Consider the following 12,485-nt stretch of genomic DNA (forward strand, 5'->3'; position numbering starts at 1 on the left):
AGATTTCGATTACTCCAACTTAAGAACAGTAGAATACTTAGTGGTTAGCCAACAATCCTCGTGGGAACGATCTCTACTCATCATTATATTACTGGTGCGATTAGTATACTTGCTATTTTTGCATGTTATAGGAAACACGCATCAAGTTTTTGGCGCCGTTGCCAAGGATAGTTTTAAGTTAACATTGAGTCTTTCTATAGTTAGCTAGATTGGAGTTTTTATTTTTGTTTTTAATTTTCAGTAGATTTGTGATCTGACTTTCCTTCATTTCTGTTTTTGCAGTTTATGCAAAGAACGAGACGTCAACTAGTGATCCCTATTGACCTTGAGCTTAAGAGGACCATTAGAAGACGTAACAGAGAGAAAAGAGAAAGAGAGGATTTAGTTGTAGAAGCAGAAGAAATAGTTGTTGAAATGGCTAAACCAAAAAACAGGACACTAAGGGAATTTTCAGTTCCCACAGTGAATGGTAGTGGGTCGAGCATTACTAGACCTACGGTGCAAGCAAACAACTTTGAGATCAAGCCGGCTATCATCCAGATGATCCAGCAGTTGGTTAGGTTCAATGGTGACTTGAAGGAAGATCCGAATCAGCACATTGCAAATTTCTTGGAAATTTGTGACACCTTTAAGTCAAATGGAGTGTCGGATGACGCTATTAGGCTGCGATTATTCCCATTCTCATTGGGAGATAAAGCCAAGGGGTGGTTAATGGCATTACCACCGGGAACTATAACAACTTGGAATGATCTAGCATAGAAATTCCTTACCAAGTTCTTTCCTCCAGCTAAATCAGCAAAATTGAGAAATGATATCACATCATTTCTACAGGATGATTTCGAGTCATTGTATGAGGCTTGGGAGAGATACAAGGAGTTAATGAGGAAATGCCCACACCATGGTTTACCAGTTTGGCTTCAAGTCCAAACGTTCTACAATGGATTGATGAGTGATGTACAAACCATGGTGGATGCAGCTTCAGGAGGGGCCTTGTAGAATAAGACACCAAAAGAGGCCTATGAGTTGCTTGAGGTTCTAGCAAGCAACAACTATCAAAGACCAAATAAGAGAGCCACAACAAGGAAATCTTCGGGTCTTCATGAAGTTGATGCATTCACAGCCATCTCAGCCCAACTCACGGCACTTCAGAAACAGTTGGGAACTATGCAGGTAAACTCTATTCAAGCACCTCAACTAACGTGTGATTTTTGTGTAGGGAACCATGTGAGTAGCGAGTGTTAAGTTAGGAACACATTTGCTTCGTCATCTTCATCAACGGAGCAAGTGAACTACTTGGCAGGTAATCAGAGACAACCAAACAACCCATACTCCAACACATACAACCCGGGGTGGAGAAATCATCCGAATCTAGCTTAGGGAAATCAGAACCAGCAAAATAACCAATGGAACCAAAGGAACGTTCCAAATAACCAACCGAGAGATCCAAGAGTGACAAAGTTGGAAGATATGTTTGGGAAATTCATACAGGAGACCATTGGATTTATAAGTGAGACGAGGATGAATTTTAGAAATCAAGAGGCGTCCATTTGGAGTCTTAAGGTACAGGTGGGCCAATTGGCCGACAAATTGAATGAGAGACCGCAGGGTTCCTTACCAAGCAATACAGTGACCAACCCACGTGAGCAAGCTAACGCCATCACTTTAAGAAGTGGGACAGTTTTGGAAGAGGTAGAGCGAGCTACCAAGAAGGTTGAGCAACCCGGAAAGGAAGAGTCGGATGAGGAAATTGATGAAGAGATAGTTGCTGAAGAGAAACCAAGTGGTTTGGAGGAAGAAGAAAAGAAACAGAATGAAAGGCAAAAGAAGAAGGAGAAATTGCCATTCCCCGAGATACCACCAGAGTTGGCATATCACACTCCACCCGTGCCTTTTCCTCAGAGATTGAAGAAAAAGAACTAGGATAAGCAATTTTCAAAGTTTATTGAAATTTTTAAAAAATTGCACATTAATATTCCTTTTGCAGATGCATTGCAGCAGATGCCGAACTATGCAAAATTCCTCAAGGAGATCTTATCGAACAAAGGAAGCTAGACGATGAGGAAACGGTGATGCTCACGGAGGAGTGTAGTGCCATCCTCCAGAAGAAGTTACCTCCAAAGCTCAAAGATCCAGGGAGTTTTACTATTCCTTGTATTATAGGAAATATTACATTTGATCGTGTTTTGTGTGATCTAGGAGCTAGTATTAATTTGATGCCCTTTTCTGTTTTCAGGAGATTGGGAATTGATGAGGTAAAGCCAACGACCATGTCGTTGCAACTAGCGGATAGATCAATAAAACATCCGAGGGGGATAGTTAAGGATGTGTTGGTGAGGGTGGGGAAGATAATTTTTCCAGCAGATTTTGTGGTGTTGGACATGGAAGAGGATAAGGAAATTCCTCTAATTTTGGGCCGACCATTCTTGGCCACGGGGAGAGCACTAACTGATGTACAGGAATGAAAGTTACTGTTGAGGGTTCAAGATGAAATAGTGACTTTTAATGTCTTTGAGGCGATGATGTTTCCGACTGAAATGGATTCATGTTTTAGTGTAGATATGGTGGACAAATTGGTTGAGGAATCCATGGAAGAAAACACCCCACAGTTACCTCTAGAAGCTTGTATAGCCAAATCAAAAATAGTAGAGGTAGAAGAGTCAGAGAGGAATGATTGTGCTAGGATGTTAGAAGCACTTCAACCGATTGATGAGAGTTAGGCTGTAGAATTTGAGGAGTTTGATTTTGACAAAGAGAAGGAGAAAGAGAAAAATGAAGAACCTCCAAAGCTTGAATTGAAACCTTTACCTTCCAACTCAAATATGCTTATCTAGGAGACTCAGAAACTTTTCTGGTGATTATTAGTTTAGATTTGAGTACATTAGAGGAAGAGCGGTTGATTAGGGTGTTGAGGGAACATAGGCTAGCAATTTGATGGACAATCTCGGACATTAGAGGTATCTCGCCATCATTTTGCATGCATAAGATACTCATGGAGGATGATTTTAAGCCTAGGGTACAACCACAACGAAGATTGAATCCTTCGATGAAGGAAGTGGTGAGAAAGGAAGTGGTAAAACTCTTAGATGCGGGGATCATTTATCCTATTTTCGATAGCCCATGGGTGAGCCCGGTACAAGTGGTTCCGAAGAAGGGAGGTATCACTGTGGTGAAAAATGAGAGTAATGAGTTGATACCAACAAGGACGGTGACAGGCTAGAGAGTATGCATTGATTACCGTAAGTTGAATGAGGCGACAATGAAGGATCACTTTCCATTACCTTTCATTGATCAGATGTTGGAAAGGTTGGCAGGACATGCCTATTATTGTTTCCTGGATGGGTATTCAGGATATAATCAGATTGCCATCGCTCCTGAGGATCAAGAGAAAATGACCTTCACTTGCCCCTACGGCACCTTTGCCTACCGAAGGATGCCTTTTGGATTATGCAATGCACCAGAAACATTTCAAAGATGCATGATGTCAATCTTTGGGGACATGGTGGAACGGTTTATAGAAGTCTTCATGGATGACTTCTCAGTTTTTGGTTTATCATTTGATAGTTGTCTAACTAATCTTTCTTTTGTTTTGCAGCGATGTGAGGAGACGAACCTGGTGCTTAATTGGGAAAAGTGTCACTTCACGGTCCAAGGATGGAATTGAAGTTGATCGAGCAAAGACAGAAGTGATCGAGAAGTTGCCACCACCATCAAATGTCAAAGCAGTTCGAAGTTTCCTAGGGCATGCGGGGTTTTACAGACGCTTCATCAAGGATTTTTCTAAGATTTATAAACCCCTTTGCAATTTATTAAATAAAGATGTTGTTTTTTACTTTAACGATGATTGCATGCACGCCTTTATAACTCTGAAAAGATTATTAGTATCTGCACCTATTATTGCAGTTCCCGATTGGGGACTACCTTTTGAATTGATGTGTGATGCTAGTGATTTTTCTTTAGGGGTAGTTTTAGGACAGAGGAAAAACAAAGTGTTGCATGTAATTCAGTATGCCAGTAAAACACTCGTTGATGCACAATTGAATTACACCACCACTGAAAAAGAATTGTTAGCTGTAGTTTTTGCTTTTGACAAGTTTCGTTCTTATTTTGTTAGGTGCAAAAGTGATCGTCTACATGGACCATTCAGCACTCCAGCACCTATTGGCAAAGCAAGAAGCAAACCTCGGCTGATAAGATGGATTTTACTACTGCAAGAATTCGAGTTGGAAATTCGAGATAACAAGGGGTTGGAAAATTTGGTGGCTGATCACTTGTCGAGAATCGAGAGACCAAGCAAGGGAATTGAGGAGGAAATGCCAATTACAGAAACGTTTCCGGATGAGAAGTTGATGAGAGTGGAAGAAGCACTATGGTATGAAGATTTTGCAAACTATTTGTCGTCAAGGGTGCTCCCAAGTGGTATGACGTATCAACAAAAGAGAAATTTTTTCTCAGATTTGAAGTATAACTTTTGGGAAGAACCATTTCTATACAGACACTGTACTGATCAAATGATACGGAGATATGTCTCGGAGGTAGAAATGGGGAGCATTCTAAGGCATTGTCATGAGAACGAAGTAGGTGGCCATTTTGGGGGAGCTAGAACAACAGCCAAGGTTTTACAATCGGGATTTTATTGGCCAACCCTCTTCAGGGATTCCTTCCGGATGATTCAAGAGTGTGACCAATGTCAACGGATGGGTAATATTTCAAAAAGAGATGAGATGCCGTTGAACAACATCCTGGTGGTTGAACTTTTTGATGTGTGGGGAATAGATTTCATGGGTCCATTTCCAAGTTCTTTTGGGAACATGTTTATCTTGGTAGTGGTGGATTACGTGTCGAAGTTGGTTGAGGCAGTTGCATTGCCGACTAATGATGCTAGGGTAGTGATTACGTTTGTGAGGAAGAATATTTTCTCAAGGTTTGGGGTACCACGAGCAATCATTAGTGATGGAGGATCTCATTTTTGCAATAGGCAAATGGACGCACTGTTGAGCAAATATGGAGTGACACATAGAGTTCCAACACCATACCATCCACAAACGAGCGGGCAAGTGGAACTGTCGAATAGAGAACTCAAGGGAATTCTAGAAAAGACAGTTAATGCATCTCGGAAAGATTGGTCACGGAAGCTGGATGATGCACTGTGGGCATACCGAACCGCTTTCAAGACTCCGATCGGAATGTCTCCATTTAGGATGGTTTATGGGAAAGCGTGCCACTTGCCGGTTGAACTCGAGCATAAGGCATATTGGGCAGTCAAGCAGCTAAACATGGACTTAAAAGCTGCTGGAGAATAAAGGATGCTGACTTTGAACGAACTTGATGAGTTTCGTCTCGAAGCATATGAAAATGCCCGGATCTATAAGGAGAAGACAAAAAGGTGGCATGACAAGCATATCCGGAGAAAGGAATTCGAAGTAGGGCAGAAGGTGTTGTTGTTCAACTCCAGACTTAGGCTTTTCCCCGGAAAACTTAAGTCTAGATGGTCCGGACCATTCACTATTACGAGGATTTACGCATCCAGAGCAGTGGAAGTTACACATGAAGATAAAGGCACGTTCACGATTAATGGACAGAGATTGAAGCCATACATTGATGGGGTGATGAGTTGCAATTCCATCCCAATCCGGCTTGACATCCCAACTTAAAGGATTGAGAGAGTCAAGCTATCGACTATAAACAAGCGCTTCTTGGGAGGTAACCCGAGTATCTTTAATTGTTTTGTTTTTCATTTTAGTTTTGTTCGAATTTGTTTGACTTCATTATTAGTTTGTATGATTTCTAATGTGTGTGTTTTTGGGTGTTTCAGGTTGAGTTTTCAGCAAAAGAAAGAAATCAAAAAGTCCCAGACTTCGCCGGGGTGAAGGGACCTTCAAAAAACGTTGATAGGTACTGGACAATTTCGCCCTGGCGAAGGTTTTTTTTTCGCCGCGGCGAAGAAAGAAAAATTTTTTTTTGTGCAAATTTTCCTAAGGCATTTTGCCACGGCGAAGGAAGCTTTGTGCTCTCGGGAAGTTTTCGCCCCGGCAAAGAAAATTTCTTCACCGCGGCGAAACCTGGGAAATTTTTAGGGTTCATAAATGAAGAACATCGCCGCGGCGAAGTTTCTTCTTCGCCGCGGTGACGAAGCTTTTCTATAAATACTCACTTTTTCTTTTTCATTCTTCACGCCGCCTTGCATTTTCATTTGAGAGAGAATTTTTCAAACTTCCATCTTTTGCTTCCCTAGTGTTTTTCCAACCAATTTTCTTACTCCATAACATTCCTAAACACCAAAACAACCCATTTCAACAACAATTTTCGCGAAAATTTCACAAAAATTTTTGGATCCAAAAATTTGGGGCTTTTCGATCTGGGCTATTTCCGGTTCAATTGGTAACGAATGCTCCTTCATATTGGTAAGATCTCGAATACCCAAAGCTTTTTATTGCAAAATTTCAAGTGTTAGTTTGTAGATCTGAAGATTGTTGTTGCGATTGAATTGTGAAATTTGGGTAAGATTTTGAGCATTGATTGTGTTTGAAGAAGAGTAGTTTGTGCATTAACTGATTGTTAGGAGTGTGGGTTTTGAATTTTTGGAGTGTTTGTGTTGAATTGACAATTTGAAGTTTGGGGGGTGAATTGCAAATTTTTGGAAGTGTTGGTTGTTTGTGCAGGATTGAAGTGGCTGTGTAGAACAACTAGGTCTGAATTATTGGTTATTGGGTTATAACTTTGGAGTGAAGTTAAATTGTGAACAATGGCTCCGAGAGTTAAACAGCCATACAAGGGTAAGAGTAAAGGTAAGAATATTGACAACCGGTTTGTTAATGATGACGCTCGCAAAAGGTATGAGGCGGTAATTGTTAGAGTAGATGCCCTAGAGCCAATCAATTATTGTAGAATTGACTCTTTGTAATAATGTTCATTAATCAATAAAAGGCATTTTATTCTATATCGCGTAAATCATTATTATGCTACTCTAACAGAATCCCAGCCTGATTTCCTATGACTAGGGTTTATTAGCACTATATACGGCAAGGTATTTTGATTTTCGAATTACAAGTCATTATTCACTTGAAATGAAAACATGAACACGACAACAACCCGATCTCGTCCATTTCCGCCGCCTTGTTTCTTGTTGACTCATGTCTAATTCTTGGACGCTAAATAGGATATATGCGATCCCTCTTTTCTCTTCGAGTTATCTTTGTATGGATTAGCACTATTCTATTCTACTCTTGGATCGTTAAGCGAACTCAGTCAGAGCCCAAGTTTGAAAGAGCCTTCCAAACGTGCGTACGAACTCTTCACCGCTTATCTAGTGTTCAGATTAGTAGTTTTGATTTAACTATAACTGTATAATTTGTGCCCATGATTTTGGCTTAAATGGATTCGATCTATGCTCAAAATTTTATTTCCGCTACCATGAAGCTTGACGTTTCCCTAACTGTCATGATATCTTGCTAGAGGTCATCTTGGTCTGTCTTTATGTGAGACGATTGGTTGGTGTCAAGTCGTTGGGCTACCACTACCAATATGATGATGAGGCCTTCGGGTCACAACATAATAGAAGAACAGTATAAGGATTAATTGGGTAAGAAAGGGTATTTTCGTCATTTGTGATGAAAGGTTATTTTCGTCAGTTATGATAGAAAGTATAGTTTTCATCTTTTGAGATGAAAGACATTTTGGTAATCTACAGTGCAATTAATTTGTTGAGGTCGTTGCCTATTTTAATTTCATATTGACATTAATTAGTGGATATGTATTTAAATATAAATTCATAATACTAATAAATATTGAATATGATATAGTATATATATATATTATAGTATATATATATATATATATCTAGTTTTAATATTAATATTTGATGAATAATTAATAAAGACATATATGATATGAAATCATATATTGAATTTGGATAAGATGCTGGGGATTATTGCCTTGTTTTGGTACTGAGGATTTACTATTCCTCGTCATGGAACTAACTTTATTCCAAACTAGATTAGGGTTTTACTTTTTGTTGCATATAAAGGCAACTTAAAATTAAAATAAAAGGGAGAACACATTAATTAATCCACAGCCACTTGCCTCACTCTCTCTCATTTTTTCACTTGGTGGAGAAGAGAATTTTTTCTTGAAGAACGTAGCACCTTTTTGCATGTGTTGTCTTGCTATCACTTGGGACCAACAATCGTCGCCATCCTGTCTTCGTGTGATAACCGAGAGTTTCACCTTAATCTTAGTGGAGCGATTCCATATTGATTTGAAGGAGCCTCTAAACATTGTATGAAGCTGAAAGTTTAATATTCAAATATCATTTCCTATGTAAATAACGTAAATCGGGTATAAGGGTTTCTGGTTCAATGTTTTTGTTAGGGATTTTATTTTTGTTTTTCCCCTGCGAATCACGTACCCCCATCAGCACTAACAGGGTTATAGCCTTCCTAGTACCTTTTTTATGTTGTTATTTCACTGTTGGGTTGAATTTGATTTCGATATGTATCGTTATGTTATTGCATTATGTTTTAAAAATTGATGTTTTTTTTTTTTTTTTTATGTTGAGTAAAATTTGCAGCGGTTGCTGGTTTGGCTAATCTATTTTTTTTTTTTTTTTTTTTTTGGTGGGGGGGGGGTGGGGGTGGGGGGGGGGGGGTGGGGGGTGTGGGGGGGGGGGGGGGGGGGGGGTTGGGGGGGGGGGGGGGGGGGGGGGGGGGGGGGGGGGGGGGGGGGGGGGGGGGGGGGGGGGGTGGGGGGGGGGGGGGGGGGGGGGGGGGGGGGGGGGGGGGGGGGGGGGGGTGGGGGGGGGGGGGGGGGGGGGGGGGGGGGGGGGGGGGGGGGGGGGGGGGGGGGGGGGGGGGGGGGGGGGGGGGGGGGGGGTTGGGGGGGGGGGGGGGGTGGGGGGGGGGGGGGGGGGTTGGGGGGTGGGGGGGGGGGGGGGGGGGGTGGGGGGTGGGGTGGGGGGGGGGGGGGGGTGTATTTGAAATCAAATAAACCAACCAACCACATGATTCTGATCTGAAGGAATGCTTGCTGCGCCGCAAGTTGTTATCGTGGCGTTTTGCTGTTGTGTGCTTGCCATGGTCCTGGCAGCAACAAGAAGCAGACATACAGCTCGCTTCTACTTAGCTACTTTCACACATAGTTAATTTTTCGATAGCTCAGTCACAACAGTCAAACGCGCACGTTGTAGGGTTCTTTCCACTAGCTTTCGATGCATTGGCCATTTGGCTGTTCCGCTGCAGAATGTCACAGCATATGCACTTGGTGCGCTACACCAATACTGCTGGTTTTATTATCATTTGGCGCATGCTATATTGCGTTGGCTACTATCGCTATTGATTGGCTTTTTCTGTTTTGTTGGGGGGGCTGGCCCCACCCATTGTGGGCCAAGGGCTCCCATCACTAGGCCTCAGTTTGGGCACTTGGTTTTTCAGCCAAGGGCCCTGATATGGGGCGCGTTAAACATTCACCAAATCTGGAGGTTTTTGGCAGCCCACGTAAGATGCAATGGCGAATTTTGGGCTGTGTTTTATTTTTGTGATAGTTTTTAATCCATAATTTTCTAAAAATGTGTCCCCGGGCCCCTGCATAGTTAGAAGCAGGTCTTAGGCCCAATTAGTGAGGTGCCATACAAGGACTACAATGAAATTTTAAAACTTGTTTGGACTTAAACACACCAAAAATCAAAATTCCGGGGTAACGTGACAATTTACCACCTAAGGCAAAAAAATTAAATTTTGATTGTTTATGCATGTTTCTGTTTGTTTGAAGATGCATGGTGCTTGATGCTACGCCGACGAACCTAGTTTCATTGTTTTGGGTTATGGTAATTTAAAATTGGCTTCTACATTCCCTACCTTTCTCTAAACCTCCATGTACCTTCTTTCTCTCATCTCACATACCCCTCAAATGTTAACTCAAGTGTTTCTTTTCAATAATTAAATGTAATTTTATGTTTTGAAAGTTGTGTATGTTCGAAAAGAAAAGCGATGGAGTGAAGTAGGCGAAATGACTGAGAAATCCATTTCCTTTTAAACCTAAGTGACCTAAAAAAACCGATTCCTCTTGACGGAGGAAATTGGTTTTAGTTAAGCCTATGGCACCAACATGTTTATTTAGGCTTAGTAGCATGCTAAGGTGGATGTTTATTAACTATAAACGCAAGAAAATAAAATTGGTGGGACTAAAAAATAAAAAACCCCTCAAATAAAGTATATTAAGTCAAAATTGAAATGCCTTCCATCACCTTGTCTTAATCAAACCTGTTTGGTTAGAACCTTGTTAACACAACAAAAGAATAAGGAAAAATAAACGAACCTAAAAAAATTCACCAATGGGAGTTAAAGTTCAATTAGAGTTTTCCTTAATAATGGTGAAAAAAGATAAAGGAAATGTCGACTTAAAAATGACAATTTTTTGGTTGCCTGTTTGCCGAAAGCGAAGGTTGAGAAACATCCATAGCAATCGTAAGAAGACACTTGTATGTGTACCGTGGCAGCATGTAGTGTCCCGACGTCTACTGATACTAAGAATCACAACAACGTGAGGACAATTGCTTCGATCCATCGTATTGTTTGTTGGCTTGTTGTCTATTCCACATTTGAGGTTGGTGTGTGGGGAGCTTACCAACTGATGTGGATTAAGTTTGTTAGCCTACCTACGCAACCCATTTTTGGCTTGTTCCGCGCAAAGCTAAGGTTTGAAGATAGGCTAGATGGGATCTAGTCCCACTAGGAAGCAATATGCTTTCCCAAGTTAATAGTGAGGGTTTATGGGCTTTAGGAAAATAGTGGGGAGCGCTTTAAATAAAAGGCCTTATTAAATAATAATAATCTACATTGTAATAACGTTTACTTATTCTGCAACTTGTAGAATTCACTTAAAAACTTGAGCAATATGAAATCCCATCATGTACATGAACTCTTTTCTAACTATATAATCGTAAAACATAACAGTAAAACTCACTAAATAATAGAAGAAAATTCTATATCGCATAAAACGATATAAAATTAAGGGGCCCATATGTAATTATTTTCTTTATTACACAAACTTTACTTATATAAAATTCTCAAAATAGTAATTCGACAGGTTGGCCTAACCCTTTCGGCGGCGTGTTGTTCCAAGTGAGCGTCGTGCATCTCACGCTGATTCTGCCTTTCATTGCACAAACTATTGAAACAATGAGGTGAGGCATAATTGCCTGCAGCAAGTAAACCCTTGGCTATGCTACCTGTCTTCTCAGTGCATACCGTTGCCGTAAATTTGAATTTATTTCCCTTACTTCAGGGCCCTTATCCCTCATATCATTCTCTATTCGTTCTTCTCTTCTTTACTTGCTTACTCATGTTATTTCTCTAAGAGGCTGTCTTTCGCTTATTTTCAACTTCCGCACGCACATCAGATAATTGGGCATGGTAGTATGCATATATATAAATGCAAATGCACAATGTATGACAAAATGGCGATATATATCTTTTCTATTTTTCTATTCTTATTCTGTTTCTTTTCTTTGTCTTCCCTTTCTAGTGCTTTCCCTTTCTTTCCTATTCTTTTCTTTTCGTTTTCTATACTGTTCTTTCGTTCTTTCTTTCTTATTATAATTTTCTTTTCTTTCTTATTCAGTTCTTTTCTTTTCCCCATTCTCCCCCCCTTTCTCCCATTTGCTTATTCCTTTTGCTTTTCTTTCTTATTCTTTTGGGTTTCCATAATCGGATCATTCGGTTGATGGCCATGATTTGAAGCCCTTGGCCGTAGTGAGTTATGCTTCTTTCTGGATACAAACCCTCATCACAGACACCTTACAGACTGTACCATTTCTTCGTTTCCTATTCTTTTAGGCGCGGCTCACTAAAGGCGCTCGTGCATATTGGGGAAAATTCGTTCTTGTACTCACAAGGTTCTCCATCCGCAACACCCTTTTTCTTCTTTTATACTTTTTACAACTTCTTAAAAAAATTCGGATTTTAGACATCTATAAATATTTCTCATTTCTTTCTATTGTACATGCTTTAACATTCTTAGTCTCGTTCAGCTTCGTATGAGGTATATATGCATGGAGATGGTTCATGCTTGTGATTCTTGCTACTTCAGATAACATTGTTTAAATGCAATTTATACGAATGTGGAAATGCACATGTCATTCTCTTAACTCATCTACAAACTCATCTCAATATAACACATCATCTACTGCATACATAACCAACTTCTCTTTGACAAATTTTTCATCAACAACTTTATGTGCACAAAGCAGAACTCTAATTTGTGCTCGCAACTTCTATCTGCTTTTCTGAATAAGACAATCCAAATATTGGAAATAAAACCCTTGCATATTTAACACCAAACTGTCTGGCAAAATTTCACTCAAAATTTCCACATCCAATTCTTCCAAATTTCATGCAAACATTCATCAATACATCAAATAGGCACCAACACCACTTCTCGATGGACAAGATTATAATCATTCATCTTCAACACAAAATCACACAACACTTCTT

General features: G+C 40.4%; 1 non-coding gene across 1 annotated transcript; it reads right to left on the reverse strand.

The window, feature by feature from the left end:
- Positions 1–798: 798 nt before the first annotated feature.
- Positions 799–905, reverse strand: LOC116119257. Its single transcript, XR_004126358.1, has one exon. It is a non-coding gene; the product is annotated as a small nucleolar RNA R71 (small nucleolar RNA).
- Positions 906–12,485: the final 11,580 nt, after the last annotated feature.

Source organism: Pistacia vera, unplaced genomic scaffold (assembly GCF_008641045.1).
Source record: "Pistacia vera cultivar Batoury unplaced genomic scaffold, PisVer_v2 Contig878, whole genome shotgun sequence".
Lineage (NCBI taxonomy): Eukaryota > Viridiplantae > Streptophyta > Magnoliopsida > Sapindales > Anacardiaceae > Pistacia > Pistacia vera.